The sequence below is a fragment of the Elephantulus edwardii genome, unplaced genomic scaffold (assembly GCF_000299155.1).
Source record: "Elephantulus edwardii isolate Elephantulus edwardi_28Jun2011 unplaced genomic scaffold, EleEdw1.0 scaffold00001, whole genome shotgun sequence".
NCBI classification, from domain to species: Eukaryota; Metazoa; Chordata; class Mammalia; order Macroscelidea; family Macroscelididae; genus Elephantulus; species Elephantulus edwardii.
The window spans coordinates 13,185,219-13,206,186 of NW_006399751.1; positions in this window are offsets into that span (position 1 = coordinate 13,185,219).

Consider the following 20,968-nt stretch of genomic DNA (forward strand, 5'->3'; position numbering starts at 1 on the left):
CCACTAGGCCACCAGAGCTCCCCTTGCACCTAGTTTTACTCTCACATTCCATCACATTATTTCAGGTGTCTTTATTTTTCTGGAGCAAGCCAAACAACACTACTTTATATTCTTGTTCAACTTATTATGCTTGGAAAACCCTTTCCAAAGGGTACGGATGGCCCCTTGTATTAAGTTCCTTGTCCTCATGTGACCACTTCATAGGAATAACCACCATAATGGAAGGAGATGGGGTTAATGTTCTCGTTAGCAGACATCTTCTACTGGAACATACTACAATTTTATTTACAATTAAGAGTATAGCCCCATTTTGAATTATTGTTAACATGTTTTCATTTCTAACCACCTGTAAAAAGTAAACTCCTTGAAGGTACCTAGTAAGTAGATCAGACTTATTTTCTGCTTTATTTTCCTGGCCTTAGAATGGTGCCAGAAGATAATGTGTCCTAAACATACGTGACTGAAAGATTAAAAGAAGGATGGATTTAAAGATTTTTGAGGGAGAGAAAGTAATGAGAACAAAGCACCAACAGTGGGAATATCCCTAATGTATTGTAAGATAATAGAAAAAATTCTTTTAAGATTTTCCCATCCTCTATTCTTCATTCTTGATCTTGCTTTGCCAGTTAAGAAACAGATGAAAAGTTTATGTGGAAAGCAACCAAAACAGACATACTTTTCAGAACTTGGTCACATGATGAGGGGTACAGACAGTGGGACAGAGAACACCCATTTAGTTCACACAAAAAATAGCTGTGATATGAATAAAGTAGGAATGTCTAGCACAGCCATGAATCCTAGAAGATCATAAGAGGGCAAGCCTTCATCAGTCACAAGGCATGGCTAATTCTTAACTCAGGGGTTTCATTACATAACAATGAATACTTTCATGAAAAGGGAGACAAAGATAAAATACTTGAATTAGTTGAGTGGATTTCTAATGCAAAACTATATTTTAATAAAAAATATATCTACAGGATAATATTTTGAAGCATGAATCTTCTTCTATAATTAAGCCAAAGGCCAATCTTTTAATGGCATTTTTTAAACAAAAATTTGAAATTCAAGAGACAAACACAAGTCCAATGCACTACAGATAAATGCATTTGAGTTCTTTCATTTCCCCCTTGGGGATTTTGTTTCTTGTTTGGCAAGGTGTTTATTGATTTTTAAACAAATGCTAGAAGGAAAAATGGAAGTAAGGGAGAGAAGGACAAGTGTAGTTGTTTTGTAGAAACTTCCAATACTTTTTTAAAAGATGCTTACAGAAAACAGTGGTAGTACAAGCAGTTTGCTAAAATAAAGGTTGGCTGTTCAAACCTAAAAAGAGAGTGGTCCTCCGCTTCTAGAAATTGTGCTGTTGTTTTTATGTACACAGTCAAATGGGACTGACTCATTGCTGACCCTCCAGCAAGTTTTTAGAGGAAGTAAATTACACAGGAGGGTATCACTCATCGCTCATCTTTCTCCCACAGAGCAGCTGGTGGATTCGAACCGCTTACCTTCAGGTGATCAGGGCAAAAATTTTAAGTTATAACACATGGGGTTGCCCTGAGTCAGCACTGACTTGACCTCAAAGTAAATGTCCAACTGCCATCACTCTGCAATGGGTCATCCCCAGCACTGGTGAGGTATATTATGGCACTTTTGCTCACTGATAAGTGTCATTTTGAAAAGCGAATATGTATCAAGAGCCTTCGGAAATAATGATTTCACCTAGAAGTACTTTTCTTTTATCTTTCTGTTCATTGTCTTTGCTCGATGCAAGTTTCAAATCATCTTCAGTCAAGCTAGTTTTGTAGACTGAATGAACAAAGTCAACTATTTGGAATTTTAGGGCACCAGTGATATTTTTACTATTTTTAAATACTTAGGGGATTCTATTTATACTATTTACCTCTACCATCATCCCTGTTCTTAAATCCTCCAATACTAAAAACAAAGAAAGGAGGAGTGAAAAAAAAAAAAATACAAACAAACAAAAAAACAAAACAAACCCAGTCTGTTATCACACATGTGACCCTGTACGCCAGAGTTGAACTGTCCCGGCAGGCTGTCAGAGCAAACTTTCACAAGGGTTTCCAGGACTCTTAATCTTTATGGAAGCAGACTATCTCTCATATGTGAATTCAAACCACCAACCTTTTCATTATCAATCAGGTGGTGAAGCCCTGTGTCACCAGGGATCCTCTGCTCTACTTATCCTCTGCTGACTGGATAACTCCCTAATTTTCATAAAATCTTTGCTGAACTTCAACTTCTGCATGAGGTTCACCTTGATCACCCAACTTGCAATTAACAAGCCTTGGCTTCCCCAGTGTCTCTTACTCAGCATTAAAACTCAGCTGCACCCAGCTAGTGTAGATCCCATAGGACACAGTGCCACTGGGGGGACTGTGACTCGTAGTAACTCTATGGAGAACAGATCTGCATGTTGGCCGATCTTCTGCCATCTAGATTGTGTCTTATATGCTTTACTCCATCTATACAGCCACTGTGTTGATCCATCTTGTTGAAGGTATTCCTCTTCTTTGCTGATAGTCAAACTTTCCAAGCATGATATCTTTTTCCAAAAACTGGCTTCTCTTAAGGACATGTCCAAAGTCCATGAGATGAAGATTTTCCACTTTGACCTCTAAAGAACACTTTGGCTGCATTTTCTCCAAGACAGATCTTTTCATTCTTTTGGCAGTCCATGGGATATTCAGTACTCTTCTTCAAGACCACAACCCAAAGACATTGATTATTCTTCTCTGATCCTTACTCACTGTCCAACTTTCGGGAGCATAACAATGATCTTGGTCTAAGGATAGGTTTTCTATAAGCATATAATTGTTTTGAGTTCCCCATTCTTCCCAATGTTAGCCATAGTTTGTTCAGATCCATGACGGCAAATGCCTTTGCATAAGTCAATAAAACACAAAAAGATACCCTTCTAGTATACTCTACCTTCAACCAAGATGCCTCTGACATCAGCAATGATATCCCTTTTACCACAGTATCTCCTGAATCCAGTATGAAATTCTGGCAGTTCCCTGTCAATGTCTAGCTGATTTTGAATGGGCTTCAACTATGTTTTACTATGTTTACTATGTTTCATCTATGTATGATATTGATGTTGTTGTTGGTCTTCAGTTGATTGGAAGCAGGAGTGGCATCCACTTCCTAAACAACATGCCTCTGGAAACTCTATGAACTTTGATAAATATCAATAGTTATAGAAAGGCTTCAGGCCTTTTGTTCATAAGGACGCTGTGAGTCATGTTCCACTTGAAGGCAATCAACAACAAAGACATGTTTTATTTGTGTGTGATACTGGTGATACTATTCAGTAATTCCCACACTCTGTTGGATCACCTCTTTTGAGACTGGGAACAAATATGGATCTCTTCCAGTTGGCCAGGAATCTCTTTTCCAAATTGCCTGGCACAGTCTGCTGAGCGTGCCCAGGACTGAATCTGTTTGTTTAAACATACTGACTGGTATTCTATCAAGTCACGGGGCATTATTTTTCCTTCAATTTCTTTAATGCATCTTGAATTTTTTTCCTTCATTACCATTAGTTCTTGATCATATGCTACTTTCTGAAATAGTTTTGTGTAGACAAATTCTTTTTGGTAGTGACTCTGTTCCTTTTAGCCTCTTCCCCACTCCCCTACCCTTTAGCTTCATTTTGATGCTTCCTGGATCATTCTATGTGCCTTTTGTCCCATAGTTTCTTCTAGTATATTGTAACTCAAGTTTTGAATGTTTTTCTGTTCTTTCAGTTTGAGAAATGCCAAACAAGTGCTTCCTTTGTTATCTTCTAACTCTTAACTCTTTTTTTTTTTAAATTTAGGTTGTTTATTTTTCATTTCAATGAACATCTACAGAGATTTTGGGATTCCATTCATTCATTGTTGCACCCTTCTCCCCGCACAAACCCCCCCCCCCGTTTGCTTCTCTCCTTGAAAAGCAAAAGAAAAACTCCCTCTTAACTCTTTTGACTTTCAATACTTCACATTCTTGAGCTGGTCTTTTAAATCTTCTGCTCATCTCTTTTATTTCATCATTTATTCCCTTTGGATCTCTTGGTATTCTAGAGCTATTTTCAAAGTCTCTTCCAACATCCATTTTGCTCTTTTCTTTCTTCTCTGTCTTTGTAGTGACTTTCACTTTCTTCATGGATACTATCATTGATGTCATCTCACAACAACTCATCTACTTTTTTATCATTATTGAACAATGTTATATCTCCTTTTGAAATGACATTTAAATTCAGGTTGCATAGACTTAAGGTTGTATTTTGGTTCTTGTGGGCTTGTTTTAATTTTTCTTCAGCTTCAGTTTGAACCTGCATTTGAGTACATGATCTATATCTCAGTCATCCCCTGGCCTCTCTGACATTGAGCTTCTCCAGAGATTCTTTCCACATATTGCAGTAAATCTGATTCCTGTGTAGCTTATCAGATGAGGTCAAGGCATATATTTTTCATTTATGTTTTATTTAAAAATTTATTTTAAACAAATAAATCATTGTACAAAATTCAATCATTAGATCTCTAGCCGTATTTCTGTCTCCAAGTCTGCAAATTTCCAACAATCAATTATTTTTTTGTTTAAATTAGCCAATTATTATTAATGGATTTCACTGCATTTGTTTGATAACTTTCTGACTACAAAAATTGGTAAAAATTCTCAATTTCTTTATCTTTGGTTTTAGTTGTTGGTGTGTATATTTGAGTAATAATTGTACTAACAGATCTTTGTTAGATTCATGTGGATAGTATCCTATCACTCACACCATTGTAATGCAGGACAGATTAAGAAATTGTCTTTTTTCACGCCCCCCCACCCCCGCAGAGGGACAAGGCAATGCAGGACAGATTATGAAATTGTCTTTTTTCACCCCCACCCCCACCCCCGCAGAGGGACAAGGACTCGCGCGAGCGCTCGCCCACAGATGGACGGGCACGCCCCCGGCCCCGCCCCCACGCGCACACTCACACAGAGTGGTGCGGGCGGGGACAGTGAAGAGACCACGGGCGCATTCTGCCTCAATTTTTCATTCCTAGCATAAAAGATTATGTGATTGTCTGATTCAAAGTGTCCAGTGTCAGCCCATCTCAGCTCATCACTGCCTACGATGTCAATCTTTATGCAGTCCATTTAATTTTTTACAGCTTCCATTTATTCCAGATTCACACTTTATACATTATAAGTTCCAGTTATTAATGGATGTCTGTTGCTATTCATCCTAATTTTTCAGTGTCTTCCAATCTGAGGTCTCTACTTTTAGCACTATATCTAACAATGTTCTACTATTCACTGATTTCTGCATATCTTCCAGATTAAGACAGTCTAGGAAGCAAAACTACCTCTTAGATTTTCCAAAGCTGTAGTTTTTACAGAAGCAGCCTGCCAGATAATTCTCCTGGAGTATCTGGAGTGTGTTCAAAATATTAACCTTAAAATTCAAAGCTGGACATTTAAGCACTGTACCACCATGGATATTTTATATTTGTTTATATTTTTTTTTCTTAGCCCTTATTTCTACCTTCCCATATAACTTCTTATTTTCCTCAGATCCACAATCAATATTCATGGTGGCAGTAGTCATTAAACCAAAATATGTGTTGCATTGGGATAATCTATGGTCAAAAAAGCTCTTTAAAGTCAAAAGGACAAGAATGTCAATTTAGAGACCAAGGTGGCCCTGATTCAAGCCGTGACATTTTTAATTACTTACTCTGTATCTAGAAGTTAGAGAATGAATAAAGAACACTAAAGACAAATCAATGCCTTTGAACTGTGATACTGAAGAAGAGTCCTGAATATCCCATGGACGGCCAAAGGTAAAATCAAATGTATCTTGATAGAAGTGTAACCAGAGTGTGTCTTAGAGTCAAGAATAGTGAAATCTCCTTGGGCATACCATACTCTGGGCATGGTATTAGGAAGGACTAGTCCTTAGAGAAAGAAAGACATTATGCTTGTAAATGTAGAGGGACAATCAAAGATAAGAAAAGCTTCAACAAGACTGACTGACATGTGACTACAGTGGGCCTACATGTTGTCGCACTTTTTAAATTGACGACAATGCTCAGAAACACATTTGCCGTCATTCGCGGCAACGTATTAAGCATGAAGGAGATCTTAAGGCATAGGATAGAGCAAGGCTTTGATCTATTATTTATAGAGTCAAAATTTACTTGAGGGCATCTAATGATAAGAGCAACTGTGTTCCTTTTGTGCCTTCATTGTCAATTTCTTTCTCCTGGAATTCACATTTGTTTACAACAGGGATCTATTCTATGTTTTAATCTTGTCCCATAAATCAAGAATCAGTAATGAGCTGTCACTGAGTCTACTCTAATACATGATAGCCCCATCCATGTTTGTTAGAGAACTCTGCCCTATTGTGTTTTCCATGACTGATTTTTCAAAAGCAGGTCTCCAGGCCTTTCTTCCCAAGGGCCTTTGGGTAGATTTGCACTTTCAACCTCTTTGACTAGTGAAGAGATGGCAACCAAAGAATGCTTGTTATAGAAATTAACTTGCTTTTAAACCAACTTTGTTAATCCCAAAATAAAGAGCTACATACCAAACTTGACTATCCCTTAACTCTTTTGTTGTTATTATTATTGTGTTATTGTTGTTGTCGATTGCCTTCAAGTCAAGCAAAACTCATAGCAACCCTACGAACAAAAGGCCAGAAGCCCCTCTACAGCTATCGACATTTATCAAAGTTCATTGAGATTCTGGAGGCCTGTTGTTTAGAAGATAAAGATTAATGATGAAATAATAAAATTGTAGATTCTCCGCATAGTTGTTGATTCCAAAAAAGTTTAAAAAAGGAACAAATGCCAATCTGATTCACCTTTTACATTGACTACAAACAGACTAGATCGCTCTTAATTGACAGAGTTGTTGTCCAATAACTAGACATGGTTCTAGAAAATACACACTAGTAGTTAGGGAGAGGTAAATATGTTTATGTTCCATCGCCAATTACCTGCGCTGTTCTAATGAGGTTATTTAATGGTTCCAATGCTCAGTTTTCAAACAGGAAATAATAGTATCAATGTAAACTACCTGGATTAATGTTTATAATAAATTAAATCATATCTTATTTCCAGAGTACCATGTTGTTGTTGTTATTGTTGTTAGATGCCACTACGTTGGATCCAACTCTTAACAATCCTAAGTGTACATCAAAGAATGAATTCACTCCGATTCTACACCGTCCTCACAATCTCTGCTATGTTTATACCCAGACAGTCACTGCTTCGATTCATCTCACTGAAAGCCTTCCACTTCACTGGCCTTCCAGTTTCCCAAACATGATGCCTTTTTCCAAAGATTGAAGCTCCTGGCAACATACCCAAAATATGTAACATGATGTTTCACAATCCTTGCCTCTGAGGAGTACCTTGGCTACATTTCCTGCAGAACTGTTTGCCCTTTCGGCAGCCCATGGGATATGCAATATTCCTTACCAACATCACAATTCAAATGCAAATTCCTAACCACTGTAGCACCAGTGCTCCTCAGAGGCCTCAGTGGACAGTAAAAATCATGAAAAATGATATTTCAAGAAATGGAACACAAACCAAAATGATTCATAAAGATGAGGTAGCAGAGACAAGGTCTTTCCTAATCTTTAGCTTCAGCACTTGTAGCTCTTGTTTCAAATCTCAATTCTGCTTTCAGACAGCAGAGCAGTAGTACCCTTTTGCATTTTTTTTTCTTTCATCCAAGAAATATGTTTCAGAAGGTTTTCTTGGCAAGCAAAGTAGCTTCTGTTGATTGTTGTTGTTGGCCATCGAGTTGGAACCAAATCATAGCTGACCCTCTTGATTAATGTACGTTACAAATATCATTCAACCTGTGATTCACTCAAATGTTGCTTGGACAGTCAGGTCATCCAATAGCCTTCTTGGCAAAGCCCTTCTGAATACAATCACTGGAATAATCAGGCACCTTAGCCTTTGTTAAGGCTGAAGATAGGCCCTAACACAGATTATTGTTATTAGTAGCTGCGATGGAGTCCATAAACTCCTGATTCATGATGTGCTACTAAGTCCTGCACCAGCCTCACTTTTAGGTATGGTTTGACCATTAACAACCCTGAGGTTTGCATTGACTTCTTTTCTGAAGTAGACAGACAGACCTTTCCCCCTCTACTCCTTAGAATAGAAATTGTTCTAAACCCTGCTCAGTATCCTAACCTCCACTGATGGGTGGTATCTGCACAAGAGCTACATTGACCAGAAATTAAAAATGGGTCTCTTACATGGAAGACAATAATTCTACCACTGAATCATCAATGCCCCTTAACTTACTCAACATTCTACCCTGCATCATACAAGGGGGAAAAAAGTAGAGTGCTGAATGGAATATCCTAAAAGGCCATTTATAGTTTGACATCAAGTAGAACACAGAAGCTATGATCTCAGTATTCTGGGTTTGAATCCTACTATTCCCGGATGTCTGTGCTTCTTCAGTTGGGTTCCCTCTCTGTGAATGATGTGTCTGCCTCCCAGTACTTTGGGAGCATAAATTGTCATCAAAAGACGTGAAAAAAACAAAACAAAAAAACAGCTGACCAAGGTGCTTCTGAGAGCAGGTCCTCAAGCATTGCACCAGTGACCCAGGCAGATGACTGAGCTCTTGGAAAATAGGGATTATTGTTTAAGACACACAGAATGCCCACCCAGCCAAATGACTTTAGTACTGATTGACTTTACAGAAATTGTTTCCTTTTTTAAATGTATTATAGCTTTATTCATACTTTCCAAATTTAAAGTCAGTCAAGAGGACCTTCAATAGAATAAATGAAACAATATCATTATACAACCATACAATTCACTAATGAAAAGAAATTAGTTATAGAGCTACAAAAAGATATGGAGTGACCTTAAATGTCTGTTGTTACATGAAGGGACTGGTCTGAAAAAGCTACATAACTATCTGATTCCATGTATTAGGCATACTAGAAGAAGCAAAACTACAAAGAAAGATCTAGACTGCCGAAGGCTCAGGGAAAGAACAAATAGGTGGAGTGCAGGGCATTTTTAGGGTTATGAAACTATCCTTGATACTGCGTGATAGACACATAACAGCATGCATTTGTCAAAACCGTAGAACCCACACAACACAAAGAATGAACCTCAATGTGTATTACGGACTTCAGTGAATAATAATGTCTCAGTACCAGTTCTTCACTTGTAAACCAATGACCCACAGGAATTGTTTCTTAAATGTTCCCCCTTCTCTTTGCACTAACCCTGAAAGACTGTTTGAATGCAGCCAATAAAACTATGAAACATGCTTTCAAGAATATAAACATAATCTTAATGTAGTCTCTGAAGACCTAATATCATATCTTGACGGTCTTGAAACCAAAGCAAACTTCTTATTAGTTGATAGCGTTACTTTTCCCATAACGCGGTGTTGAGAAGATAAAGCTAGATAGAAGCGGCAACCTTTATCTTACAGACATTTTTATTCAAAGATGTAAATGCCTTCATGTTTATCATGAACACTCTTGCCGTGGGAATATTCATGGCTTTCATGAATTAGCTTTTGTATTAAATATCAGCTGAAAATAAAAGGAGATGGCCAAGTGCAATGTTACCATAAAAGCCACAGGAGTATAGAAATGCTGTGACTTTTTGAGAGCTTCCTAAGTCCAATAAAGAGACACAATATGACCGAAATGGAAACACTTGGTAGAGAAGGTAAAATCTATTAAGCTGCTGTCCTCTGATTCTAACAATTCAGACTTAATGAAACATTTAGAATATGCTATTACTGATACTGCTCATTTAAATATGCTATTACTGATATTGTTTCATTAGGTATACAATTTCTTGCTCAATGTTTTCACGCCTAAGTGACCTCTAAATTGGTCTGCTGCAAATCACTGCTAATGAACTCACAGCTATCTACCCCACTCAACCATTTCTCGGCACAGAGCAATACGGAGCCCAGGCAAAGATTTCTCAGGAGATAGAACCCATGGCCAGTAAGTTGATTTTGACTCACAGGGACGAGATAGGACAGAGGAGGAGCGCCTCAGAGGGCCTCCAAGGCGATATAGTCTTTATGGAACTGGATCGTCTCATCTTTCTCCTCCTGTAGAAGGGCTGGTGGATTCAAACCACTGACCTCTCACTTAGCAGCCTAGCATTAAACCTGATACGTAACAGTGGCTCCTACCTCAGGATTCAGATGGATGTTTAAAGCAAAAAATTCTTTTTTTTTTTCTGTAGAGAAAAGCATGCTGCCTGCTCTTTCCCCCATCCCCATTTTCTTCCCCTTTTCTTCCTCTCTTTATTCTTCTCATCTTTTCTCTCTCAGATGCCTCTACTGCTTTTCCCATAAACACCAAAGTGAGAATGGTGGAACTGATGTCTAGAGTAGAGCACTTTGTCCTCTAGAGAAATACAACATGGCTCAGAACTGTACTGATGATATTGTTGTTCACCTTCGACTCATAACGACCCTATGGTAGTTTGACCAGGAATTCGGGGGGCAGGGGTGCTGGATGTGATTGGACCCAGGGCCAAATTAGGCTCTGGCCATCTAGTGGCCTTGCCAGGATATAGTCAGTCAGGCTTTATCCAGGACATTGTCAGGCCTCCTCAAAGCCTGGTCAGGCCTGTGGCTAAGTACTGGGGGTGGGCGGGAACTACAATATTCTTCCTCCACTATTGACAATGAAAAGTCAAACCTCGGATCTCAGTTCCTGCACATCTTGGAGTTGAGCACTGGGGCAGTGCACATGTTTAACGCACTTACCTCCTAGTTGAAAGGTTCCAGATCGGAAAGTTCTGACACCTATTTCTGAATAGTTAACCACTGAAAGCCCTACGGTACAGTTCTATGCCGATACTGATGGAGTCATGATGAGTTTGAATCCACTCCCTGGTAACTGGTTTATAAGCTTCGTTCTGGTCCATGTGATCTATCTACACAGGGCTCTGGTTTTTGTCTGGAAGATGAAGCTAGAATCCACTTCATAAATTTACACACAGATCAAAATTACTCACATGCATGATCCCACACTCACATAGCATTTGAGACACGGCAAAGTTACAGAAACTGTGAGAAGGACAGCAGGTGCCAACAGGGGAGTAACAGACACAAACAGGTACAACGGGGATTTTTAAGATTATGAAGCTATTCTGGGATTGTGAACATATGATAGCAAAATCCATAGGACTGTACAAACAAAGAGTAAATTACAATGCAAACTATGACTTCAGTTACCACTACTGTATTAATATTGGCTCATTAACTATAACACACATACCGCAGATGAAAGGTATTCTTAATAGCAGAAATTGTGAGCTAGGGAGACAAAATTTATTGGGGAATCTGTTGTGCCAACTGCACAGTTTTCTGCACACTTAAGAAATCTAGCCTTTCTTAATTACTTTGAATAAATAAATATCTTATTATTGAATAGTTACCTAAAAGTTACAAATGAATGGATAGAACAACTAGTGTACATACATCCACACAATGGAATACTACACAGCAATGAAAAATGAAATGGTAAAACATTACACAACGTGGGGGAGTCTTGAGGACATCACGCTAAGTGAAACAACTCAGTCATAAAAGGATAAATGCTGCTTGACATTGCTGTTTTAAACTAGAACAGACCCGGAGGCGTTGGAGAGGGAATGGGGAAAGAGTAGATAGATAATGAACACTGCATTAAACAGATGAGGGGAAGAACTGTTTGAAAGGAATATATGATTATTCATTATTTGTATAAGAACAATCCGGAACAAGGGATGCATTGCGGGCAGGGGAGGGGGAGGGGATAGTGGGAGAAAAATGTGCAACAATGAATAAATAAAAGAAACAAATGCTAGTGATTGAAATAGATGTTGTCATTGACATCTTTTGAGAGGTGATAGAATCTGGTGCTAGATAATCAATGCAATGACGATAATACACAGGAAGTACTTAGCACTATGGTTAAAATGCAGTAAGTGCCCAATAAATCTTTACCCATTCAGTCATTTCCCTCATGCAATAAAGTCCTCAGTCATCTTCACCTTGGCCTGTGAGCATAGAGGTGATGACTGCCTGCAGCAAAGGATCGTGGGTCTGTTGTTTAGACTAGAGGGAACACAGAACAGTCCTCCCGTTTGCGGACAAATCATGCTGCTATATGCCCTCCAGCTCCTGAGAGGTGAGAAAATACAGGCCAATTCATTCTGCCCATAAAACAGTGTGTTTGGTGGCAGGGAGTAAGAAAGTTGTTATTTTGCTCTGACAAGGTCTCTAATAAAGATAATATATGAGAATCTATTGATTTTCTGCAGTCATTTTGTTGTTGTTTTCCTGCAAGCTTTAAGATTGCCATGCCCAAGTAAAAGGGGATCTATCTTGGGTCCAGACAGATGCCAGCAAGCAGTCACAGCAGAGGTTCTGTTAGAAATAAAGCACCTCAATGATCCAGGTGTTGACACACTTGCATATCAGTCTCAGAAGAAAGCTTCGAAGCCCCTCCAGACCCAGGTTTGGGGAGCTCTCTCTCTCTCTCTAGTCAGTGACTGAGGAAAAAGAGCAGCATGGAGACATAAGAGGAAACATCAGGGAATGGAGAAACAGGGCGACACCGATTAAAAGTCAGACGCTCACGTTCTGTCGACCACTTGGCATTTACACATAAGTAATTAAGCAGCAAAGCAATGTGAGACCTGATATTTGGGAGGATGCCCTGCTTGTCCTTTCCCAGGTCACCTCCTGCAACTTCAGAGAAATCACCCCATTAACTAGGGAGTGCTGTAACTCTTCTCTGTCATGCATTTACACTTAATCTGTCACAGGGGCCTCCATCCTTAAGAATAACACTGCTTGGGGTGCTCGATACTGGATTGACGGTGTAACTGAGTTTCTCCATGAGGGAAAGCCAATTCATTCCTTCAATTTCTGGTGGGGTTTTTTGGTTTTTTTAAAGCTCGACGCAAGCTGGGATCCATCTAATGGACCATTTATGACACAATAATTCCCATCCATTTGGGCTGCATCTGCCAAATTCATCAAAATCATTTGGATGGCTCTAATCTTGTATAATTTTAGACTTCCAGAGTGAAGCAGGATGTGCCACTGTTGACTGCAGATTGCTCTGGGGATAAAGAGCACATATTATTTCACAAATAATACAGAAGGAGGGGTGTGTGTGTGTGTGTGTAGGTGTTTAAGTACTCATCACACATTGCCTTGGGATAGGAATAGGAAATAGCTGCAGTCATTCGCTAGAGGCTGAAGATATTTGTAGACTATGATTATAAATGTAACACATGATGTAGGAGTCAAAGCTTATTTGTGCTGAAGGCTAAAAGGGGCCTTAGGGGCACCATTGCTTAAGAGTTATAGGATTTCAAACAGCCCTGCTTGTTCCTATTTTCGTTTTGCCAAGTCTGCAGGCGTAACTCTCCTGCTTTGCCCTTCGCCATGTTTGTTCATTTTATTCCTCCCCTTCCCCTCCGCTGCCCCCGAAAAGTGAAGCTTTCTTGGTATACTGAATACAAGACAGGTGATATGCCAAGGGTAGAACTGTTTAGGGTGGGTGATTCTAAAGATGTAAGAAAGTGAATTAGGAAAACTGTCTCAGCACATAGGAAAGTCTTCAAAAGTTGATAGATTTGAGGGACAATAATTCAATGGGTCCAGGAGGACAAGTTAGAAGAGGTCAGAGATGTATCCGTCAGTTGTTGTATCTAGAAAAGTGATGACACCGGGTGGTAGGAATGAAGGAAGAAAGGAGGAAGGAGAGGAGAAGGAAGGAGGTAGAGTTACTGTTGACACGAGCTCAGGACAAAAAATGACATACCTGGCATAGCTCCAGACCTATCTTGCATCATTTAATCTCATTGCACACATCCTAATTGACTGGACTGGTGAGCAGGAAGGGAGCTCTGGTAGTTCAGAGGTTAAGAGTTGTGCCCCTACCCCAAAGGCAGATGGTTCGAATCCACCAACTGCTTCCCAGAAAGAGGGTGTGTGACCTTCTCCAGTGCAATTTATTGCCTCTGAAAACCCACTGGAGGGTCAGTTATGAGTTGATTCGAACTCGATGGTACACAACAAAAGTGGACAGGACAGAGGAGAACAGATTGAGGTTTTAGTTTGTTAGTTTCCTAGTGTGTTTAGCTGCTAAAATTAAGTAGATTGCTATAAACAGCAGAACCTAACCACAATCCATTACATCAAACAAAGGTCTACATTCCATTTATTTATTTTGGTTTTTAGAAGGTGACTCTAGACAGGTGACTTTCTGAGTTTGTTTCTTTAAAAAAATGGACGAAGTGATTCTTGCCTAGGAATGTTTGGCCTCCTTAAAGAAGGTGGACATGAAGGGAAGTGTAGCAGTTCCTTGTTGCACAGACACATGCCCACTGGGTAGCACCTTGTGTACCCTCCCCTCTCCATTCCTGGAGGCTCTCACTTCCTGTCTGGTGACACACACTAGGTAATCCTAGGGCATGTGATTCTCGAGCTTTCCTTTTTCCTGTGTGTCTTTCAGCATCACAGTGGTGCCTCACTTTTGGTAGTGCTCTGATTTCAGCATTTGGCAAGACTTCTCTATATCAGCATAGAACTGTTAACCAAGGGATTGACCATTCAACCTCACTCACTGGCCACTCTGTGGGAGTCAGATGTGACAGTGTGCTTCCATAAAAATTACTTTCTTGGAAATGCTATGAAACTGTTATCTTCTTTCCTACAGGATTATTACGAATCAGTTTTAGAGAGAGCAGGGATTGGCACCGGAATATAGCTATTTCAGCACTACCTGGGGTCTTGCTCAGCCTCTGGGCCTAAAACAGGGATCAGCACCAGAAGACAGGAGTGTTGACATTACCTGGACCTTTTTCAATCTCTGAGCCTAAGAAGGGATTTTTATTGTCATTCGCCGTCGAGTGGCCTGTGACTCATAGCGACCCTATGTACCACAGCCCTGAACCCTGCTCTACCCTGTGCCAATCTCACTGTCTCTGACACACCTACCCCCATTACCCCAGTCACTGAATCAATCCATCTCATTGAGGATCTTCCTCTCCTGCGCTGTCCCTCCATCCTCCCAAGCATGACATCCCTCTCTAAGGACTGGTACCTCCTTGCAACATGTCCAAAGTGTGCCAGACGAAGCTTTAGAATCCTTCACTCCAAGAAGCAGCCTGGTTTAACCCTCTCCAGTATGGACCTGTTTGTTTTCTTAGCAGTACGTGGGACATTCAATACTCTTATCCAGCACCACAGCTCAAAGGCATCAATTCCCTTTCTATCATCCTAATCATTGTCCAATTCTCTGATGCATAGTAAGTGATTGCAAAGATCTTGGCCTGTATCAGGCACACCTCACTCTCCAGAATTACATCATTGCTCTTCAGTACTTGGAAGAGATCTCTTACAGCAGACTTTCCCAATGCAATATACCTTTTAATTTCCTGACTGTTAGTGCCAGGAGTGTTGATTGTGGAGCCAAGCAAACTAAAGCTGTTTGCAACTTCAATCTCTTCACCATTCATCACAATATTGCCAATAGGCCCAGTGGTGAGAATCTTTGTTTTCTTGATATTGAGCTTCAATCCATATTGCAGGCTGCAGTCCTTGACATTATACAGCAAGTGATTCAGGTCTTCCTTAGTTTCAGCAGAGTTGTGTCATGTGTATAACGCATATTGTTGATGAATTTTCCTCCAATCCTCATAGCACATTTCTCTAGAAATGTGGCACCAACAACCAGAGCCAAAGAAGAGGAAATAGAAGATTTCTACCAACTTTTACAGTCAGAGATCGACCAAAAAAGCAATTAAGGTGCTTTAACAATAAAGGGTGACTAGGATGCAAAAGTTGGGAAAAAGAAGAAGGGTCAGTAGTTGGAAAACATGGATGACTTGGTGACAGAAATGAAGCTGGATCTAGAATGATAGAATTTTGCACAATCAATGATTTATTCATTGCAAATACATTTTGTAAGAAACATAAATATAGGCTATACACACATAGATTTCACCTAATGATATGCATAGGAATTAGATTGACTACATCTGTGGAAAGAGCTGCTGGAGAAGCAGTGAGAGAAGATCTGCGAAAACTAGGCCAGGTGCTGATTGTGGAACAGACCACCAACTATTCATGCAAGTTCAAGCCGAAGCTAAGGAAAGTGATATCAAATCCACAGGAACCAAAATATGACCTTGAGTTTATCCCACCTGAATTTGAAAACCATCTCAGGAACAGGCTTGAGGTCTTGAACACTAATGAGCGAAGGCCAGGTGAGTTGTGGGAGCGTATCAAGAATATCATCCAGGAAGAAGGCAAAAGGTCATTACAAAGACAGAGGAGGAAGAAAAGACCAAAATGATGTCAGAAGAAACTCTGAATATTTCACTAGAGTGGGTAGGAGCCTAAGCGGAGGGAAGAAATCAAGATATTAAGGAGCGGAACAGATTTCAAAGGGCGGCAGTGGAAGGGATTAACATAGGAAGATAACAGTTTCAACAACACTCAGGAGCAGGACAATGTGGGGAAGGCCACGTCTGATTTCCAGGAACTGCAAAGGGGAACTGTTTCCACCAACAACATTCACAGTATAAAAAATGATCTTGTGTGATCAGACATTGTTCTGTCCATACTCCTCCACTTACGTCGACTAATTACTGGGTCTGAAATTCATTGCCACATCAAACTCACAGACATGAAGTTTATTAAAGAAATTTATTCAGAGATGGGGAATGGGATGGAAGAAGGCAAAACAGTGAAAGTCCAGGTTCACTCCAGCAACACAAATTCAAGAAACCTCGTGTTTCCTCAATTGTTCAGAAAATTTTTGTCTCAGGTCAACTAATCTTTCAATTGTCTAGCAAAGAAAACCTTTAACTTTGGCTCCATCCCCTGGTCTCTATCAGGCTACAATTCACCATAGTCTCTCTATAGACTAGTTAGCTCTCTCTACTATGCTGGTCTCACAGCTGTTGATGATGTTGAAGACAACGATGGTCAAGTTAACCATGTGTCTACAGCTGAAGCATTTAGAGACCATGCCCCAATGAGAAGCTAAGGCAATGGATAAAAATCCCATTTTCAAAAGTCCTAACACCAAAGACCAACTTCTTGCTTTTCTAGCCATTATCCTTCATAACCAAAGGATCAACCTTCCCCTTACTGCTGCCTACATCCATGAAAGCATGTTAGACAGCTATTTCACACCTTATGCTTTAATCCTCCATTTTAGATAGACAATTTCCGATTTGCTTATTCCAAAATATTAAACCAGGACTCCGAGGAAACAAGCATATCTTTATCTCTGAAGAATTTTTTATTCAGTCCAGAGCTAACTATTAGGCTATAGCAATCAACACTAGCTCACAGAATAAAGCATCTTCTTTTTACCTGGTTGGGTTCCAGATGACTCATCCCAAGCCATCACAGCCAAGGAGACATCAGCCGCAAACTCGGGAGTCCACACTTCTCCCTGCCTCTTACCTGCTGGGCTATTTACTCGGCCTTGACCCCACGTGGCTAAGGCAAAACATCAGGGATCCTCAGGATTCCTTGCTCCACAGCCAGCAACCCTTCTTTGCTTATCCATTCATCATGCCAGATGGACAGCGCCCAATGAAAGTATCCAAATGTCTTTTTGTTTGTTTTCTATTACCGCCTGCCTCCTACTTCCACTCATCAAGTGGACCCAGGTGGTCACCACAAGTTAAGTACTTGCCAGCTTCTCTTAATTTTAAGTGCTGAAAGGGGGCTCTGATGGGCAACGACTTTACTTTGCTTCAGTGCATTGCCTCAGTCTCTACTTGGCCTCTTTCAAATGTAACTCTCTTCAAAATTTATTATCCAGGGTTTGGTTATTTTGGGTTTTTGTTTGTTTGTTTGCTGTTATCTTATTCTCTAGACTTGAAGGCAGAGTGGATCTGAATAAAATAGCAGCTTTGTTTTCCTTAAAATAAAAAAGGCAAACTTGAACTCTCATGGCAGTTTACTTAATCATTCCTAGCATTCTGATTTGCTTGTTCCAAAATATTAAACCAGGACTCCGAGGAAACAAGCATACCTAGGCTAAGTCCCACGCTCTCTTATGTTGACAGCTGCTGATGATGTTGAAGATGCTGATCAATGGGAAACCGCGTCTCTGCAGTTGAAACAGCCAGAGACCATGTCTTCTGGGGAAGGCACTAAGGCACTGGGTAGAAAAGCCATGTTCAAAATCCCTCTCTCCACACAAGCACTTGCTGACCTTCTGGACCTAGAGCAGGGATGAGCAAGAAAAGACAACAGTTTCTTTCAACACCACCTCGCCTCTTTGGAGGACCGACAATGAGGACAGCTGAGCCATCACCCTCATCCGAGAAGTTATCTTGTGGTGCCAGCTGGATGGCTCCAATATCCATCCAGGGCCCCATCCTGTCGCTCAGCCTCGTGTCTCAGATGAGCCCTGCACCATGATAGTCATATGCCTCATTTGCTATTAGAGGTATACCTCTTCTCGGTCAGTTTGTTGTACTGGGGGCAATGCTTTGCATATTGCTAATTATTTGTTTGTTTATTGCACATTGCTAATTGCTTGCTTGCTTATCATTTGCTCTTAATAGAACACCACTTGTCTGTCAGTTGGCCATTCTGTTCTTTTCCTGCAGTGTCTTGATAGTTAAATCCACGTTACTATCTGCCTGGCCTTTTCATAGAATGTGCTTATTTACACTATCAGCTCCCTGTACGGAGGTTTATTCCTTGGCCCAGCTGTAGATTAATTATAATGTCCGTGTTTATGTTCTTATGGGTACTGTTCTACAATCATTTTTAAGTCAGTTATTAAAAATGCTAGATGAAATAAAAATGGCCATTCTTTTTCCTTGTGAAAAAATACCCTAGTTTAAAATGCCCAAGTTCTAATTCAAGGATCGGAATTGATTTTGTTGGTGGGAAACGTGTGGATGTTAATGGAGATAAATAAAATGTGCTCTTTCCCCGATAATGCATGTGGTATTATTTTATGAAGACAAGCAGATGAATTTTAAATGAGAAAACAAACACTGTTACAAATCCTAGAATAAATAGGTCATTGTATTTCAAAACCAGTTGGAATTTAGCATCCCAAGTGATGAGTATTTGAGTTCAATCCCTGTAGAGTTGAAATAGAATATAAACTTTGCCCTTTTACTTTTCACATCCATAATTACTGGGGCTTTCTGGATAGAAGGTAACAGAGGAGATCCCCAGAAGACAAATAGTACATGGTCTCACTAATCTGAACTCACTGGCATAGAAAAAGTGGACAGAGGTCAGAGTTCAACAGTAGTCTTCAGTAAGAACCAGACAGAGACGGTAAGGAGTAAAAAGGAATGTGTAAGAAGCACCGCATTTCTATTTATGATGATAAAAAATAGAGCAATGGATACTTCTCATTGTTGTTGTTGTTGATTGCCTTTAAGTCGAGCACAATTCATAGCGACCCCATGAACAAAAGGCCTGAAGCCTTTCTCTGACTATCGACATTTATCAAAGTTCAGAGAGTTTCTGAAGGCATGTGGTTTAGGAAGTGGATGGTACTCCTGCTTGTACTGTATAAGTAAAATAATTGATCTAATTAAATTGTACATGTGAAAAATGCTGGCTTGGCAAATGTGTTCTCTTTATTTTTCACAAGTTTGTTGGTTTTTTGGTATGTTTGTTTTTTAAAAAAAACAGCTAATAGAAAAGATTCATATTTAAAGAAAATATTTCGAAAGCCAAGTGTGCTTAGCTAACACGAGGTATTATTAAAATAGCATCAGCTATTTTCTTCAAATGGACAGTGGGAGTACAGGGTGTACGAGACATGGAGAGTTTTGAGAGGAAACCCAAGCCTTTCTGGGCTTTGGGCTGATGTTGCGCTCAGGGAGTAATCTAGGACTGCTGCCTTCAGAGAAAGCCGTAAAAGATTCTTATTCCTGAAGGATTATGCAAAATAGCCAATTGACATAGTTGTAAGAACAGGAGGTACTTTATACTGCATTTGAAAATTACTTTACAAAACTATAAAGAAAGTCACCATAATCCTACTATTTGAAATAATGTGTAATAACAAAAGAAAGTCTTGTCTTTTGACGGCCAAATCTCACCACAGGTGTCTTTCTTCTATCCATGCCTCCGTAAACTACATGTTCACATGGATCTGCATACAAGGAACCTTGGTGGGACAGTAAAGAAAGCTGCTTGTCAGCTAATCAGATGCTTCCCAGGAGAAAGAGATGATAGTCTGTCTGCTTTCTAGATGATTGGGTTACAGTTGGAATTAACTCAACAGCACGGTGTTTGGTTTAAGGGAGATATATATATATTTATTATCTAAAGGTCAGATCATTCAATACACCAATATTATTCTGTCTGCAGTCTGATTTTGGTTTTGTTTGTTTCTTTTTATTCAATATAATGAACTGCTAAGAAAACGAACAGGTTCATCTTAGAGAGGGTAAAACCGGGCTGCTCCTTGGAGGCAAGGTTTCTGAAGCTTAGTCTGACATACTTTGGACATGTTTCAAGGAGGGACCAGCCCTTGGAGAGGGACATCATGCTTATGATGGTGGAGGGACAGCACAGGAGAGTATGACCCTTGATGAGATGGATTGAGTTAGTTACTGGGCTAATGGGGGTAGGTGTGTTAGAGACAGTGAGATTGGCACAGGACAGAGCAGAGTTTAGAGTTGTACATAGGGTTGCTATGAGTCACAGGCTACTAGACGATACATAACAACAACAACAACATATAATAATAAAATATTAAGGTCATTTGAGGGTAGTCCTTCTCTGCCCTACAGGGTCACGATAGTCAGAATCAACTGGGTTTGGCAATTTGGAACGTTTATAACTCAATCCCAAGTTTTGCTAATCATTATTGACAATTTCAGTGAGTCAAACTTAACCATTTCTCGTCTGCAATGAAGCTTGCTTCTTGACTTCTGAATTC